Source organism: Triticum dicoccoides, chromosome 4B, assembly GCF_002162155.2.
Source record: "Triticum dicoccoides isolate Atlit2015 ecotype Zavitan chromosome 4B, WEW_v2.0, whole genome shotgun sequence".
In the NCBI taxonomy this organism is placed as follows: domain Eukaryota; kingdom Viridiplantae; phylum Streptophyta; class Magnoliopsida; order Poales; family Poaceae; genus Triticum; species Triticum dicoccoides.
Window position 1 is genome coordinate 218,631,264 of NC_041387.1, and position 16,381 is coordinate 218,647,644.

A 16,381-nucleotide genomic window follows, 5' to 3' on the forward strand; every position below is an offset into this window, starting at 1 on the left:
GACCGGAGGAAGAGAAATAAAAACGTCACTTCGCTCGCCTTGGGGGACCTAATTAGGAGCTGATTGATTTCTTTAATAGATATGAAGATGCCTTGAATGAACCCAAGCAAGCCGAAATAGAATACTATAAGTATGAAGTGGACATCTATGGTTTAATTGGAAACATCTCTTTTCTATTTAGATTTTGCCAGTGCCTCCCTTTGTGGCAGAGCGAGCGCCTTGACTAAGATAGATTGACTCTTTCATTCTTTTTTTTATTTTATTCTGGTTCCAATCGTTTGAGGAAAACCCCCTTTGGCATCAATGAAACTCTGTTATATAGGAGTTCAAAAACCTCATTTCGTTTGAGAGATAGTGGAATTTCTTCTTTCAACACGTACATCGACGAGGGTGTCAATGACTTGAGTGAGGAATGGTCATGTGCTAGAGGCCGTACCTTTGGAGTAAGACCTCAACAAGGGGGTGTGCAGTTTAAATGTAAATGACGAGCATGGAGAGGCCAAGGTCATTTGTAATTAGGTGTGGCTGATGCAAGAAGACTGGCGAGCTGTCCATGGTGAGAAAAGTTGTGATGCTACTGCAGGGGGCATCCTGGTGTAGTTGAGGGCGCAGAACTTCTGTGCGGGTACAACTGGCACTTAAAAGACCTTCCGTGTAGATGAGTTCTCTTGAGTGAGACTAATCGAGTTACGAAGAAACCTTTGCGATGGTGCTGTGCAGTTGGGTTCTCTATGGAGGAACTTCGTTGTGGGGACCAAGGGGTCTTCTTAAGAAGAGTTGCTTTGATGAAAAGAGTGTAGCCATGATGGCAAGTCAAGGTGGGGCCCTGTGAAGGCAAGCCTTGTGTATGTTGGCGTGATGACGAGAGAAAGGAAATGCCCAGGAACAATAGCTGTCCGTAGCACACCCTGCAATGACTTCGACCAGCGGACCAGCCTATCCAATACCCTACGCCATGACCTTAGAAGTTCATACCCCATGATATTCAATGACACCCGTAGACATTTCATCATTCATACCTCACAGTATGCTTTCTTTCTTTTTTTTGGACTTTGAATTCCAAGCGAAGGAAGCTCAGTGAAAGATAGACTGGGATTTGACAGCAAGAAGAAAGCAATCATAGTATGTGGCACACACCGCTGACGAATGAGATTGACGTCCCAAACCAACACAGGTTCAAGACTAAGTGCAGAACCAAGAATACCGTGGATAGAAAAGTGAGTGCTTCCTCAAGCTTCATGAAGGAAGGGTCCAAGGACCTAAGCGACAACCTTTAGGAAAAAGAAAAACCTATATATAGATAGTGGTATGTGTTCGCTGACACTAAATAGACTTGGCTCGGGGCAGAACTGAGTGGCTAGGCTAAGTTCCCTAGTCTTCTATTGGCCTACCCACCCCTACGACATGGAGGCGCTTACCCTTCTCCAACAAGCGTTCCACCACGCGGCGATTGATTACCGCTTTCCGTCTCAATCCGTTCCAGACCAAGCCCCTTCTCTGATCGGGGGAAGGTCATTCTAAAACATCAGATCTCCCATTGATGCTGATCAAAAATAAGTTTATCCACCTAGATTATATGATAGGTACCGAAAGATTGGACGTCATTTCTAAACACCAAGCGGGACGAGCAGCCCTATACCACCTGTAGCCACACTCTAGTGTCCTTTTCTACTTAGTTGGACAGATCACTTCAGAAAATCGTATAAAAATCAAGCAAGAAAACGGATGCGCTAACGCGCAACGGCTTTCGTGCTAGTTTCTCAAAAAATCGTATAAAAAGCAAGCAAGAAAAAGGTTCTGGCAGGCTGCGTGGGACTATAAATCCTCTTTCGCTGGCTGGGCCCTTTGGACTCGAAATCCAAACGGAGTGAGTGGTTCGATTCCACTCTCAGAACGAGACTGAACGAAATAAAATGCAAGTGAAACGAGACGAGAATCAAATTGTAGGCTTCTTTCCTAAAAGTGGTGGTTCTCGCCTCCCCATGCCCAAAGCGGGGTGGGCGACAGCGTTGCGGTTCTTTTCTTTATCGATCGGGTAGATCCATATGTTCTGAGGGGGTGACGAGGTGTAGCGCAGTCTAGTCAGCGCATCTGTTTTGGGTACAGAGGGCCATAGGTTCGAATCCTGTCACCTTGATGTGGTATTCACACAATGGGGCCGAAGTGCAAAGCCCCGCAGCCTATCCGTGGTCGGGAAGGCAGGGGTATTAAAAGTGAAACTTGGCTTGCGTGTGCGCGCACACAAAGGAGACTGAGTTGGATTGCAAAGCCTCTCAGACGGAAGGAACCTATTTTAAAAACCCCTTTCTACAATCTTGAGAAATCTCACGCAAGCAACTACACGCCGCAAGTCTTCGGTATTGTTCGCAAGGAATTTGAAAAGATTGACTCCGCTTTTTTTCTTTTCGAGCATGCCAAGCCTCCAGTAGAGCGGAGTTCTGTGCATGAAGTAGGCATAGTTTACAAACTAGTGAATGGTCAAATGAATAGGCTCGTTTCATCAGGGGTAACCAAGGAGTAAGAATGATTTGATAAAGTAAACATTCCCTTTGAGTGCGGTTCCTTCAGAACAAGCTCTTGCCTTTTCAGATTGCTTCTTTGGGCCACTTGAGCATCGACTGGGCAAGGTTGGATTCCCTCTACTTTGGGTGGCTACTATTTCTCAACAATGTTTTTTCATTTGATCCAATAGCCCTCCGTTAGATAGGAACAACTTTGCTAAATACTGAGAACTCTCAAATAGAATATGAGAAGGGAAAGATCCTTTACATAAGGAACTATTGATCATAGGCGTACACTTTGAAAAGAATTGAATGAAACTCTCTTGTTTCGTCAACTTTGATATCATTAGCTGTCTCTGTAGCTGGCTCTCATGTCTGGTGTTCCAAGTAAAAACTTTTCAACTAGCTGCGTCACCGCTGTTTTAAACCCTGACTTGGAATCAGAGCCATAAACGAGTGATTCGGTCGGACGGACGATTGAGTTCTTAAAGCTTGGATCGACACTTCTTGTGTTGAAACAAACACGCTGTTGCTAGCGCCCTCAACGCTCTCTTCGATCCTTCGCAAACATAGCTCCTGCTACGGGAGATAACTTTCGATCACTTTCATCTCAATTCGTTTCATTGGCTAGTCGAGTGGATGATTAGACACAGGCGGAGTATTCAAGTTGTCCCTACTAACTGACGGGTCTAATTATCGCTGGCTCACAGGCTCCTTCGAAGCAAACATTCGCAGCGCCCCTCGCATTCAAGCTCTTTCTTTGTCCTGCGGCCTTCCCTCTAAGCAAAAGCAAGATCTAGACAAGAGTGAAAAGCAGTCAGAATATTAATAATCTAAAAAGGCCTTCCTTGGTTGTGTAGCTAATCCCCCTCCTTGACAAGAACAGAATTTTTGCATCTTCAAACTGGTTATGGGTGATACCCTCATTCCCCATTAACTCACTAGAAAGCCCTTTGAATAAGCCTCAGGAACACCCATTCCTTTCGGATCAGGGGGTGGTTGTTTTAACTACTCGTTCGGGGAACATTAGACAAAGTTACTTATTTGAGAAAGTAAATGAACCTGAAATAGGACCTATGTGATAGTTTGCAGCATGAGCATGTAGATGCTGGTTATGGTATCAGATCTGAGGACCAAGAATTTCCAAAGGATAGTACTAGACTCAATAAGAAGCTTTCAAAACATAACTTCTCATATTTGGTCTGTGGGCTACCACGCTTAAGCTTTCTAATCTTACTCTTTCCACTAACGTTAGGACTTAGGCGAGCTGCTGAATACGAGACACTTCTTTCTCGGCCGTGCGTGGTCTTCCCTCGGGGATGGGAGAATATAGAAGGTGGGTGGGTGGATCTCTATTCTCCATAAGGATAGGGTTGATTTGATTGGCATTCACACCTTTTAGAAAGAGCCACTCAATGCAATTCTCTTTTAGGCGAAGAGAGTATGCCCACCTGGAGTGGTTTCCGCCTATATTCCTACTAATGTAATCTCCAAGATGGACAAATCTTCTTATCTGCGGATCTATTCCATGCCGGAATTCGACCTGCTATTCATGTGGGTATTTCACTTTCCAGAGTAGGATCAGCGGCTCAAATGTGCCGCAATGAAACAAGTAGCTGGCAAATCCAAATAGGAACTAGCTCAATTCGCAGAGTGACAAGCCTATTATTCGCCTCTGCTCTCGATAAAACTAGCCAGAATCCATTGTTTTTATGACGGGAATTGCTTAAACAATCCCAATCAAACCTTCTCCAAGTGGAAGAACAGATAGCTACTATAGCTACCGGAACGATAGGATATCCTGATTCGTTCGAAATTGGACAGGTCAAGCTATTTCTGGACTGGATGAGTTACGTAAACACCTCAAAGATACTCATTCCAAGAAATTCGATCTTCTAGCCAGCTTCTAGCCAGGTGGATAAGGATGGAATCTGGTATCCAAGAAGAGGATGTTGGACATTCTTCATCCCGGAGGGCCGGGGAGAGGAGAGATAGCATCACTCTGACTTTGCCGGAAGAAGGAAAATCCAGAGTTGGCTTTGGGAGAAGAGAAGTAAGCTCTCAGGTTTAGTGATTCATACCTGTCCTGTCTTTTGTTTCTAGGGTTTCGATTTCCGGTCCAGAGCTAGTCTACTTATTTATTTGATACGGAAACGGAATTTTGCATATTATACGGAATTTGTCATACCAGGTTTTCCTAGAGTTGAGGAATTCTATCCATTCCAGGAAAAGCACTGGTTTGAGAAACTACACTACAAGAAAGTACTAAGGAATAGGAAGCTGCTACTTATACTTCTTATTCTTGTCCAAAGATGCCAGGCCGAGACAGAAACCCAACTAGTGAAATAGAACGGATCTCTCTAATAAACTGGGGTTCTTCTCTTCGGGTTGCTGGTATCCTTATATGGATCCGTCTTGTCTCCTCGGCTCGATAAGCTAGCAAAGTCAGTTCATTGGATTGGTCTGTCCGGTCTGTTAGTCAGGAAAGCACGTCAAGTCGGTTAATAGCTCTGGTCCGGTTTCTAACTCGGTGAATTGGTATGGTCTGGAGGCCCGGCAATAACAATAGCAGACAGGTCAGTTGTTCAAGTCCGTCTGGTTGATAGGTCAGCTCGGTAGAGAATCTTGTCTGGTTTCTGAAGTCGGTAAACTCCAATCTGTAGAGTGCCAGTTAAGTTCCTCAAGTAAGGATCTTTGATTCCTCCAATTCGGTAGGTAATCATAATAGTCTCGGCTCGGAATGCGAAGATGCTGTGGATCTAGATCGCATTTATTTGATATGCGTCCCTTCTTCAACCCCGGATGTGTACCTGACGCCAGGGAATAACGTAGTTCTAAAGTAGTGACTCGTGTCTTGGAGGTCGTCCATCCAAATGTTCCTCTTTGCCATTGCCCGCGTCTACTCCTATAACCGAATCGATGGCCTATAGCACCATGCCATAATGAAATTCTTGATCATTTCTTTGTTCGTAACATGGCGTAGTGTATCACTGGGTGCCACAATCCCATTCAATTCTTGTCCATTCAATACCATGGATATATCGATTTCTATTTTTAGAAAGCTCCTATTTATTTCAATTGATATCTCTAGCAAATATATTCGTAGCGTATGTCAAGATAAAGTAAATCAATCCGTATGACGGCAGGAAGCGGAGGCAGCTTCAACTCAAGTGAGGAGCAAGCTTACCTCGGGCGGGTAGATTGATCGGCTCCTTCATATCTCGGGATTTCGCTTAGGCCACCCAGGCCATACCATAGAAAAAAGATCTAGTTTCCTTTCCCTCATCAACCTGCCGTTCTTTTATTTCACGAAAGAATCTTTCCGTCCGTATTGAGCAACTCAAATTCCTAGAAAGCCGTTGGTGCACCCACCCAGTGAGTAACTACTAATGCAGTGAGTAACTACTAATGTTACGAACAAAGAAACTTTCAAAAAGTGGACCCAACAAGCAGAGCAACGGATTGGGCTGCACTGCATTAGTAGTTAGGCGCATCCTCTTGCGGGATGAAAATCTGCCATAGCACGCTCCGCGCCTTTGAAGGAACATTTGCTCGATGATGGTCCTACCCTACGCGGGCTTACTAACGATGGCCAAGCACGCAGTCATTCCCGTTCTATTTGATAGGGGAAGCAAGCTAGTCAAAGAAGAAGGAAGCATGGGTATAGGTAAGTCTAGACATATTGACACGGGCGTATACTGAAATAGGCATAAGGCCGCTAACACTAAGGAGACAGCACCGCTTCTTTGTTCGTAACTAGGACATGTATTGATGCTAGAGGCAGACTCCTGGCACTTATCACTCCTTAGATGAAGAAAGACAAGAGTGAGTCCGCTAAGGGATAAGTATGACTAAAAAATGATGGCAGATTTTTATGGAAACGATTCTATTTGAGTATATTGTCTCATTGGGTTTGTCATTGTCGATAGCTATTCTTGTCGCCATTAGGGCTGGCCGGATGATCTATCACATAAATGCTATTAATGTTGAAACACAAGTAACTGATATATCCAAAGATGTTCTTAAAGAACAAATCATTTATCAATTGGAAATACTCTATAAAGTCTATAGAGATACTACTGAGGGTGTGCACTTACCGGCAGGAGTCAATCTCCAAGAAGTAAGCACACATCTCTTTTTTGTAGACGAGAGAGTGAGCCTTCTAAACAGTATCTACTGTGATCTTATTGCAAAGGGAACTGGAAGTGAATACTTTGGCCAAGTTATACAATTTCTTCTGGGATAGCTTGTTGTGGGGCTTTCCGAAGGGTCGTTCTGAGAGTGGTCTCTTTTCTTTAAGGTTGCATATATTGTCGGAGAAGGGAGGGCCAGGTCTAAAAGTGCGGAGTTGGGTTTGGGACAAGATCAGGAAATAGTGCATCTTATATAGTGGGTGCCAACTTGATTGCTGCTGGGATTGCTTGATAGGAAACTTTGATTGATACGAGCAGATGTGAATGAATTGAAATAGTCAATAGTGGTGATATGATCCCGGTATCTACACTCGGATCTACTTCTGCTACCGAGACTGTTGCTACTGTAAAAGCATCAGGAACGTGTCAATTCACTGAATAAAGTGCTCTTTCCATTGATTTATGGATGAAATCACGAAAAAGAGAAGGAACCACCGATTCTGCATCAAAAACAGGGGTTCTGGAGCCAGTTTCTCAAATCGTAAGTAGATCCAATCCAGGGCAGTTGATAAGTGAGGTTCTCCGGTCGAATGCAAATAAGCTAGAGCGTATCTCTTGTTCCGAGGAAGAAACAAACATCCTGGTCTCAATAGATCTTGATTCTATGCATGCGTCAGACACATCACGAGCCGGAACAAACGAGTGCTTTCAACTCATGAGCCGGAACAAACGAGTGCTTTCAACAATAAGCAATACCCGAGCTTCCTTCTACCAACCAGAATTCCGATACCAATTCCAATCTGGCACAGCACAAGGAAGTAGCACACCAGAAGAACCAATACGAGAACCCTTCCTTCCAACCAGAATCCGTCTTTCTTCTCCTTTGCATTCGAGGAATGGGATCTGCCTTGTGGAAACAAAAGCTATTTGTTCGAGTCAAGCAAGTGGACAGTCAGCTAAGAATACTGGAAGAGAACTCTCTAGCCCTACACTTAAACTAGACTAGAAATCCGAAAAAACACTAGTTTTGGCCCATAGCGAAATAGATTTTTTCTTCTCCGTGGACTCCCCATGCTTGGCGCCATAGGCTTTAAGACTTTTGACACTAGGGAATCATACTTTGATCAGATCCGTGGACAGGCTCCCGAGGTCAAATCGGATTATGGACTTTTCCAACTAAGTGAAAACACACTTCACTACTAGCAAAGAAGTCAGCTCAGGGCAGGGCCGATGGTAATCTCAGATAGGAACTTGCCGAGATCCTTCCATACCTGCCATCCACCACTACTGATCGTTTCCCAGAACGATCCATACCTTTTCCCAGAATGAGAATATGGCTGAGGACGAATAGCGGCGCCTAGCTTTAGTTTCCACACGACACGATGGATCTATCACTCTCTTTAGCCAGGCCATTCTCTAGAGGAGAGTTCCGAGAATGAATTCCAATCTGGTACCAATCGTAGAAATTGTATTGTAGAGTTCTTCTCACGCCTAGCACAGCTACAAGCATTCCTCGAATGCAGAGACAAGACGGAGGATATCTGATCCCGCGGAACATCTGCTACCAACTACGGATTACCTTGTTTCCATGAAATCCATGTTTCTGGCACCTTGGCCCCCTCTACCTACAAAATTCTGATTCCTATGGTTGAAGAAAGTACAGCGTTGTCAATTCAACCTGAAAAAAGGGGAATAAGTTGACAAAGTCAGCTTGAATATTACGGTATGGATAAAAGGAAGCTATACCCGCCTTGATTTCTATCAAACTTATTAGATAGTAAAGCAGACAAGTCTGAAATGGAATGTTTGATCGGTATATGTAGGGCTCTCAAAAGAGAATCTATTTCAGCATAGTTGATTTTCAGAAGCCAACTAGAACTTCGCAGCTGCCGTATAGTTGATTGTTCCCACCAGTTTCGTTCTCATCTGGTCAGTTTCACGAATGCAAGGATTTACTACGACTCTCAGGTGTAAACCTTGGTCGTATACAATGGTGAACTAGCTAAATATAGCTAGAGGAGTAATATAGCTAAAAATAGCTATAGGGCATTCCACAAAGGTGAAATTCTCTCGGCAAAGCAGAACAAGAAGCAGCAGAAAGCAAAACAGTATAAGGGTCGTTCGGAGTTCCAGGAACAAAACAATTCTACAGAACTGGGTATACCAAACAATTGATCAACAAGGCAAATGTCCACTAAACCAGCTAAACGGCTCACGAATTGTTTGGAATGCGACAGCAAATGTGATCTCCTAGCAATATCTCGAGTCCAAAACCTCACCCATCTACATATATCATCATCTGCGGCAAGAACATAGCAACACCAAAATCCTACCAGCAACTGCTGCAATGCACCCTCCTCACGACAGCCAACCATCAACAGTGTTAGACTATGATTCAGTTGTTGTACTACTCCTCTTTGTTCTGTTTCATGTTTTTGGCGGTTTCGTTCTTGTTTCTGACTCCGAAGAAGACGGTGGATGTTGATCCAGTAGCAAAATTGTGCTTCCTATTGCAGGATTTATGTATCCGGCCGTGCGTAGATACGGTCGACATGGAAAAAATCCAGGTTTATGTACGACATGCTCTTTCCTTCCTTCATTCGGTGACGCACAGAGGTGGCAGAGTCTTGTTCCTGGAGTCGCTCACAACTTTTGGGAGCACCGAGATCCTGAATAAGATGCTGCACGAATTGGCTGAGGTGTTGGAGCCCCCAATAGAGAAGGACGATGCGGAAAGGGATGATGGGAAAGTGACAAGACTGGACTTCGACTCGTTTAAAAAGAGTTGTAGCCATACGGAATTCCAATTGGAATGGACCCATCTCATGATACAAGTTACCCTGGATTTCTTTCTATTCCTATTTCACTGGGCAATTCTAGTTTTTGTTATGATGATCTCATGGATAGTAGTATTGAGTTCTATAAACAGATTGATAGTAGGTTTTAAGATAGCTTAGCCCTTGCTATGATTCAATTTGTATTGGAGAAGAGGGGCGCCAACCCTATGGGGAATGTAGCTATGTTGTACTTCTTCCTACTAGCTACGGTGCAGCACCTGTTCCTAGCTACGATGCTGCTCCTGTCTGCCCCTTGATTTATCACCGCTTTGGTCTTTTATTGGTCATTGATTTATAGACGGGAGGATAAGTACCCTGGCTCGACCCTAGATATCGATTTAGCATTCCATTATCGGATCTCCGAAATGGGAAACCAGAAAAGTAATCGAAATCGTGTGCCAGCGGGACATACAAAATTCACACTTTTTGACTCTCAATCCACAGGTGGAGATACCAGGGGTGGGTTTTCATGGCCTATAGTCTCCCCTGCCGACGAAGCACGAACTACTTGTTGAAATCGCGGATCCCAATCTTTTATTTCTCCTTTACTCGTCAAAGGCCTCATATTGTTATTCCCATGATTCATGTGGGCTATCTGCTCTTTATTGTAGGGTCCTACTCCCACCTATCCTTAAAAAACGATGTGAGTGGCTCATACTAATCAAACGTACAAGTAACTGACCCTTATCAAGCTTTCCACACATAGTGTTTTGATCTAAGATTGCAATTCTTCCATGTTTCCGCAGTAGCATATTGTTCCATGGAGCTAGGGTCCAAAATAGGAATCAACAAGTGTTTCCGACTCTACCGCCCGGCCAATCCTGTTCCACTGAATCCCCTCCCTTTTTCATGGCCACATATCTTTATGGCTAAGGAGTGGGAAATCTTTCTACTGTTACACAAATCAAATGTTTCATTTCATCCGGGAAAAGCCACCTCTTTCTCCACAAACAATGTCTTTGTCATTTGATCCTGTTTTTATCCGTTAGATAGGAACAGCTTTGCTAAATACTGAGAACTCTCAGATAGAGTATTAGAATGAAAAGACCATTAATTATATAAGGAAGAACCCAGGGTTCTAGCCCATTCCCATTCCTAAATCAATAATTCGTAGTGCTTTTGCCTTTCTTGCGTACTCCTGGTGAACCAGTTGCTAGCCATATGTTTAGGAGGCTATTTTCTCCTATTAAGTAAGATTCTTAAGCTTAATAAGCCGAAAGATCGAAAAGTACGGACCATTTTGAAATAAAACCGGACCATTTGTAAATCAAAATAGAAAAAGAAATCTAGCTACTCTCTTCTCTGTCTCCTTCAGAAAAAGAAAGCTAAGGCAATTGGTGTTGAATAAACAAAACCACACCGAACCAGTCAGGAGTTTTCAGAGATTATGCCCAGCGTCACATGACACCACTTCATTGTATGCAACACGAGGAACCGATCAAGAAAGACGAAGCAGACATGCACAAGTTCAAGAGCGAGGTCAGACAAGCATGTATCAGAACAGCAACGTGATCAAGGCTGCAGCTGCTGCTGCGAGGACTAACGTCACAAGGGAAATCCGGCAGGAACTGAAGGCCACCGATCCCGACCGATCGCGCGGCACGGACGTCGAAAGCTCCTCCATAGTCGACGGGGGCACTTCACTTGTCCTGGGGCGGCAGCAGCACGGACATGCACAACTGATTTCAATTAGTACACACGAAGTACGATCAACGATTCCGCAAAGATATTAATTCCAGTGTTCAAACGATCAAATGGATGAGATGATCAACGATTGCTCAGATTAAAAAACTAGAAGGTACAGTTACAACTTAACAGATCTGTGCACTCAGAGTTTGAGAAGACTATATATATAGCATCCGCATCACCAGGACACTCGATACTGTAATTAGTAGGCAGTTACAAGTTAATAGAACAGATGCAGCGAGTAGAAGAATTGAATCAATAATCAGTTTTATCATACAATCAAGTTTGAATCTGTATTCCTATAGCCCTATAGCAGCATATAACAAGAAATGGAGAGAACACCGCAAGTGAAAATAAAAAAATTCCGTTTTGTTGTGGGCAGATGAGCAGGGATCATATGGTGCGAAAGCCGAAATGGCCAAGAGTCTCTGAATGGCATTAGTGGCCGCAGATTCACCGAATTACTAGACAAGCAGAAAAACGTTTACCTGGAGACATTTTAGGCGTGGGAGGTGAGTCAGGTGTGAAATGCATCTCAGGAAGCGACTTGAGCCCTGTTTCAAATGGGGGGAAACAAATAAATGAAAAAATAAAATTGGTACATTCAAAAGAACTGCTCAACTGATCAGTAATCATGACTAACCATAGCAAAAAAGCACAGTAATAATATCCCTAAGAGTAGCATCCAGAGCTCGCTGGTAATCCGCATCTACCACCAACCATCACCAATGTAGCTTCACAAGGACTCACAAGAACAAGGATAGGAGCGCATAAACTTATTTTGTAACTTGTTCGGTGATCAAGAACACGCGCATAGGGAGCACAAGAATCGATCGAAGCATATACTCGCCATCAAGAAGGGACAAGTTTCTCCCCCCGGCCCTACTCCCCAACCAACCCACCGAACTAACTCCATATGTTCATCATCATACATTGCGTAACGTGCATTTTTCCTCTTCCTTCCATACTGTGCACGAGGCCTTTGGCTACTCAATTTATTTTCTTTTGCTGCTTCTCTATTCTACATAGACCCGGCAATCTCCCTCCGACAAAAGCATACTTTTTGAGTACTCCAAAGAAATATAGCCCATTGGGCCGGCTTTAGGATTATGCTTACTCCTACTGTGGAGAAAACCAGAGGAGTCCGACTACCATTTCTTCGTATGAAGTACGTACTTGTTCTTCACCGTGCAAGCTCTACAGGTTTCGGAATCCGAGGCCTTCAAGTTCAACCGTAGACGTAGAAGCAAACAGGTACTTAAGCATCGAGCGAATGAGAGACGAATGAGACGCCTTTAGCTCCTAGAATGCCTTCTTCAACTTTGCTATACGCAATTCATGCGCCAAATAGAACTGCTAGACTACGTCGAGTTGTGACCACTCATGCCTCTAAAGAGCGAGGCAAAGGGTAACACTAGGGTGGAGCTCCACCTTTTGTTCTTCCAGCTCGGACTCCTAAACTAGAAACTATATAAGAGGCACGAGATGATCAGGTGTGTGCACTAAAGCTCGACATGATGAAAACTTATGAGAACTTCACTGCTATAGCTGATACGGGATCTAATGACTTATTTCTTAAAATAGGGTTTTGTGACTACCGAAAGTGTCTCTTTTCATGACACAGGGGGGGTCTCTGTGGCCCTAGTTTCTTTGGCCCATTTGAAATGAGCTATGAATAGGTCCTACTTCAGACAATCCTTCGTTGTCCCTTCAGAGGAGATGAGTGGGATGATGAATGAGTTCTTTAAACATCTCTATACTGCTGAAGGTACTGAAAGAATCGAGGATGTTCGTTCTGTTGATAGTTCCTCGGAAAGTATCTCAGGCAATGAATGAGCAATTGACTGCGCCCTTTACTGGTTCTGAAGTGTGACCTTTTTAAGATGTACCCTGAAAGGCCCCTGGCCCGGACGGCTATCCAGCCCACTTTTTTTCAGCAAAGGTGGGATTTCTATGGTGATGAGGTTAGTGACTTCAGTTACCTTCTCGGTTCTTTTCAATGGGGAGCGTCCTGAGGAATTCAAACCTTCTCAGGGACTACGCCAGGGAGATCCAATCTCTCCGTACTTATTATTGTTAGCAGCAGTTTAGGTATTCGAAATAGCGAAATACATAAATTATCTATCTCAAGTACGTCTCGTACTTATCTTGAGCCATCAGTCAGATTGAATGCAGCGCCCTGCCGGCAGCTCCTGACCTCTGTTCCTATGGGGGAAAGAAGGTGTGGCTTTGGACCCCAAACTCTTCCATGACGCCATTCTTCTTATAGCGTGGGTAAGTGATCAATACAGACAAAAATCACACCCATTGGATCCATCCTGATATGATTGGGTGATTTGCACGTTCCCTTAAGAACAAGCACACACACACTAAATCCTGAAAAGAAAGATAGATGCTCATCCTCACACTGATAGCAGCAGGCTCACTACGTACGTTGTCCAACCCACCTCGTAAGACATCTTTCCTCGGATAGCCAAGCGAAAGAGGAGGTCTCAAGCGTGCAAAAACACATGTATGAGCAGGAAAAGATGTGCAATCAAGCTCAGAGACTGCAGATAACGGATCTCTCAGGCACCGGTTTCCCTCAGTTCAGGAAGGGAAGCGACCTTTCAAGGGTCCAAGGATAAAAAAGGTAATTAATATGTCTCCAACCGAAGTGATAGATGAAGGCTTTACCCATTGGCAAGGAATGCTTGGAGGAGTGAAACAACGATTCCGCCTAGCGTAGGACACGTATATTTGATCCAATCTAGCAAGCGTAGCCAGCCCCACCCACGGGTGAAATTGTACAGCTCCCTATCTCGTTGAAAGCCCCATTGCTTACGGAAGAGAAGAGTTGGATGCCGTGGTGGGAAAGCTCCCGTTTCAACTTTGCTTCTTGTAAGCTTCGGTATAAATAGATCACTTGCGGGATCTAATCTCATTCTATGGGAACAACTTTCATTTCTATCTTTTGGCTTAAAGTGGTGAACAAATCCTTTCTCTTCACTTTTTGTGCTCCGCATGGCTCCGGTCAAGATGTGACTCATCCTGTATATACATAATTAGGAGACCTCTCACGAACTTGTTAAAGAAAGGAGTACCATTTGTGTGGACAAGCCAAAGCAATCCTTTGATGTTCTCAAGCATGCTTTAATTGAGGCCCCTGTGTTGGTTCTCCCTGATTTCAGTAAAAGTTTTGTGCTAGAGACAGATGCCTATGGACATTGGAGCTGTGATAAGGGGTAGAAGTATTCGTGTGGGGTGGGTTTCGAAGGGAAGGTTGCACAATAGATCGGAGATCCTTTGAGGAAGACTGAAATGACTATACTTATAGAATGGTCCATATCGAACAGATACGATACTGGTTTACATAGAGAATATCGCCTAGCTCTAAAATGGCAGCACCTGAGTGTAACTTAGAGTAAGAAAGAACGACCTTCTGCTACCTTTTTACCGGGGCATTGTTTTAACAACTTTAGCTGATTGATCTACGAATGGACGGATTCCAGCTTATTTTTGTTAACCGAGATGCAAACGACTAACAAACTGGATTCGAAGCCACCTGTCGTAATAGTACCTGCGGGTTCTTTCTGTGGAGCCTTCAAATGCAATAGCTAGCTGCCCAACGGCCAATGCCACAGGCAAATCTCCATTTTCCAACTTATACAACTCTTTGGGGTCCAAAGATACTCGCCATTGCAACTTAATAAATAGGACCGGTGGGATCGCCTTCAACAGATATATCGGTTTCACTGCTTTCGTACCCTTTGTTTTGGTCATGTGGATGACCCACAGACCGTAGATAAGATGGATACCCACGTACTGCCTTCAATGAAGAGAGTTTTACCAAGGACCCTTAGACAGATAGGGGGGACAGACAAGAGGTATGCAACCTGCTGAATATTGTCACCGAATCGCTCACTGACAAATACTTGGGGCTACCCTCCCTGGTAGGAGTGGATAGGAGCGACTGCTTCCAACACTTAATTGAGAGAGTTTGCACTTGGATTAATGGCTGCAAAGAGGAAGGGCTAATTGGCTCCGCCATGGAGACTGAAATACGAGCTTCTTTCATCACATCATTTTGCAACGGAGAAAAAAGAAGAACATAATAAAGTTTCTGAATGACTCAAACGGCAACAGGATCGAAGGTAATGACCAATTAGCATCTCTGATACAGGGTTACTTTCAGGAACTGTTCACCTCAGAAGTCCTAGCTCCCGACCCTGGGCTACTGGGGAAAGTAAACAGGCGAGTAACTGAAGAAATGAACGCAAGCCTCTTGGCTCCGTTCACGGCAGATGAAGTAAAGGCAGCACTCTGAATTCAATCGAGAGTTAGGTACAGTAATCTTCAGATATGACAATACCTCCCCCAAAGCATTGCCAAGTGTTGGAATTAGGGTACCAACCACGAGTAGGAGCTGTATAGAACTCCGGAAAGAGACCTTTGATGAAGTTGGCATCCTCCCAAGTGGCATTTGCTTGATCCAAACTAGCCCACTTCCTTGGTTGCTGAAAAACCATGCAACGCAAGTAATTTTCCACACATTGATTCACACGTTCTGTCTGGCCATCTAATTGTGGGTGATAGGCAGAGCTAAACCTCAATTTCACTTGCAGTGCTTTGAAGAAGGCCTGCCACATGTTACTTGTGAATATCCAGTTTCTATCAGAGACTATTGACTTTGGCAATCCATTCCACTTAAAAACATTATCCATGAAAGCATGAGAGACTGATTGTACTGTATAAGGGTGAGCAAGGGGAATGAAATGAGAATATTTAGTGAACCTGTCCACCACCAACAATATGACTTCTTTGCCCAATGATTTGGGAAGACCCTCAAAGAAATCCAGGGAGATGTCAGTCCAAGCAGAAGTAGGTAATGGCAGTGGATCTAGGAGACCAGGGTAGTGGCAATGCTCTCCCTTGACTCTTTGGCAAACTGCACACTCATGTAGAAAAGTTTCAATCTCCTGGCCTGGCGCCAATCAAATAGCTTTTTTACCCTTTGATAAGTAGCCACAATGCCTGAATGGCCTCCTATGGGAGAGTTGTGAAGTGAATCAATGATTTGGTGTTTAAGAACAGCATCTGATCCCACATATATTCTTCCTTTATATCTCAAAATGCCAGAATGAAGAGTATAAGGGGGTGCTGCATTGGCTGATACAGTGAGCTTCTCAAGCAGAGATTTGTAGTGATCATCATTAGTGTAGCTGGTTTCTACAGTTGAAGCCCA

The 16,381-nt window shown here is 44.0% G+C and overlaps 1 non-coding gene across 1 annotated transcript; it reads left to right on the forward strand.

Moving 5' to 3' along the window:
- The first annotated feature begins 2,062 nt into the window (after window positions 1–2,062).
- Window positions 2,063–2,137, forward strand: TRNAP-UGG. The gene has a single exon. It is a non-coding gene; the product is annotated as a tRNA-Pro (tRNA).
- Window positions 2,138–16,381: the final 14,244 nt, after the last annotated feature.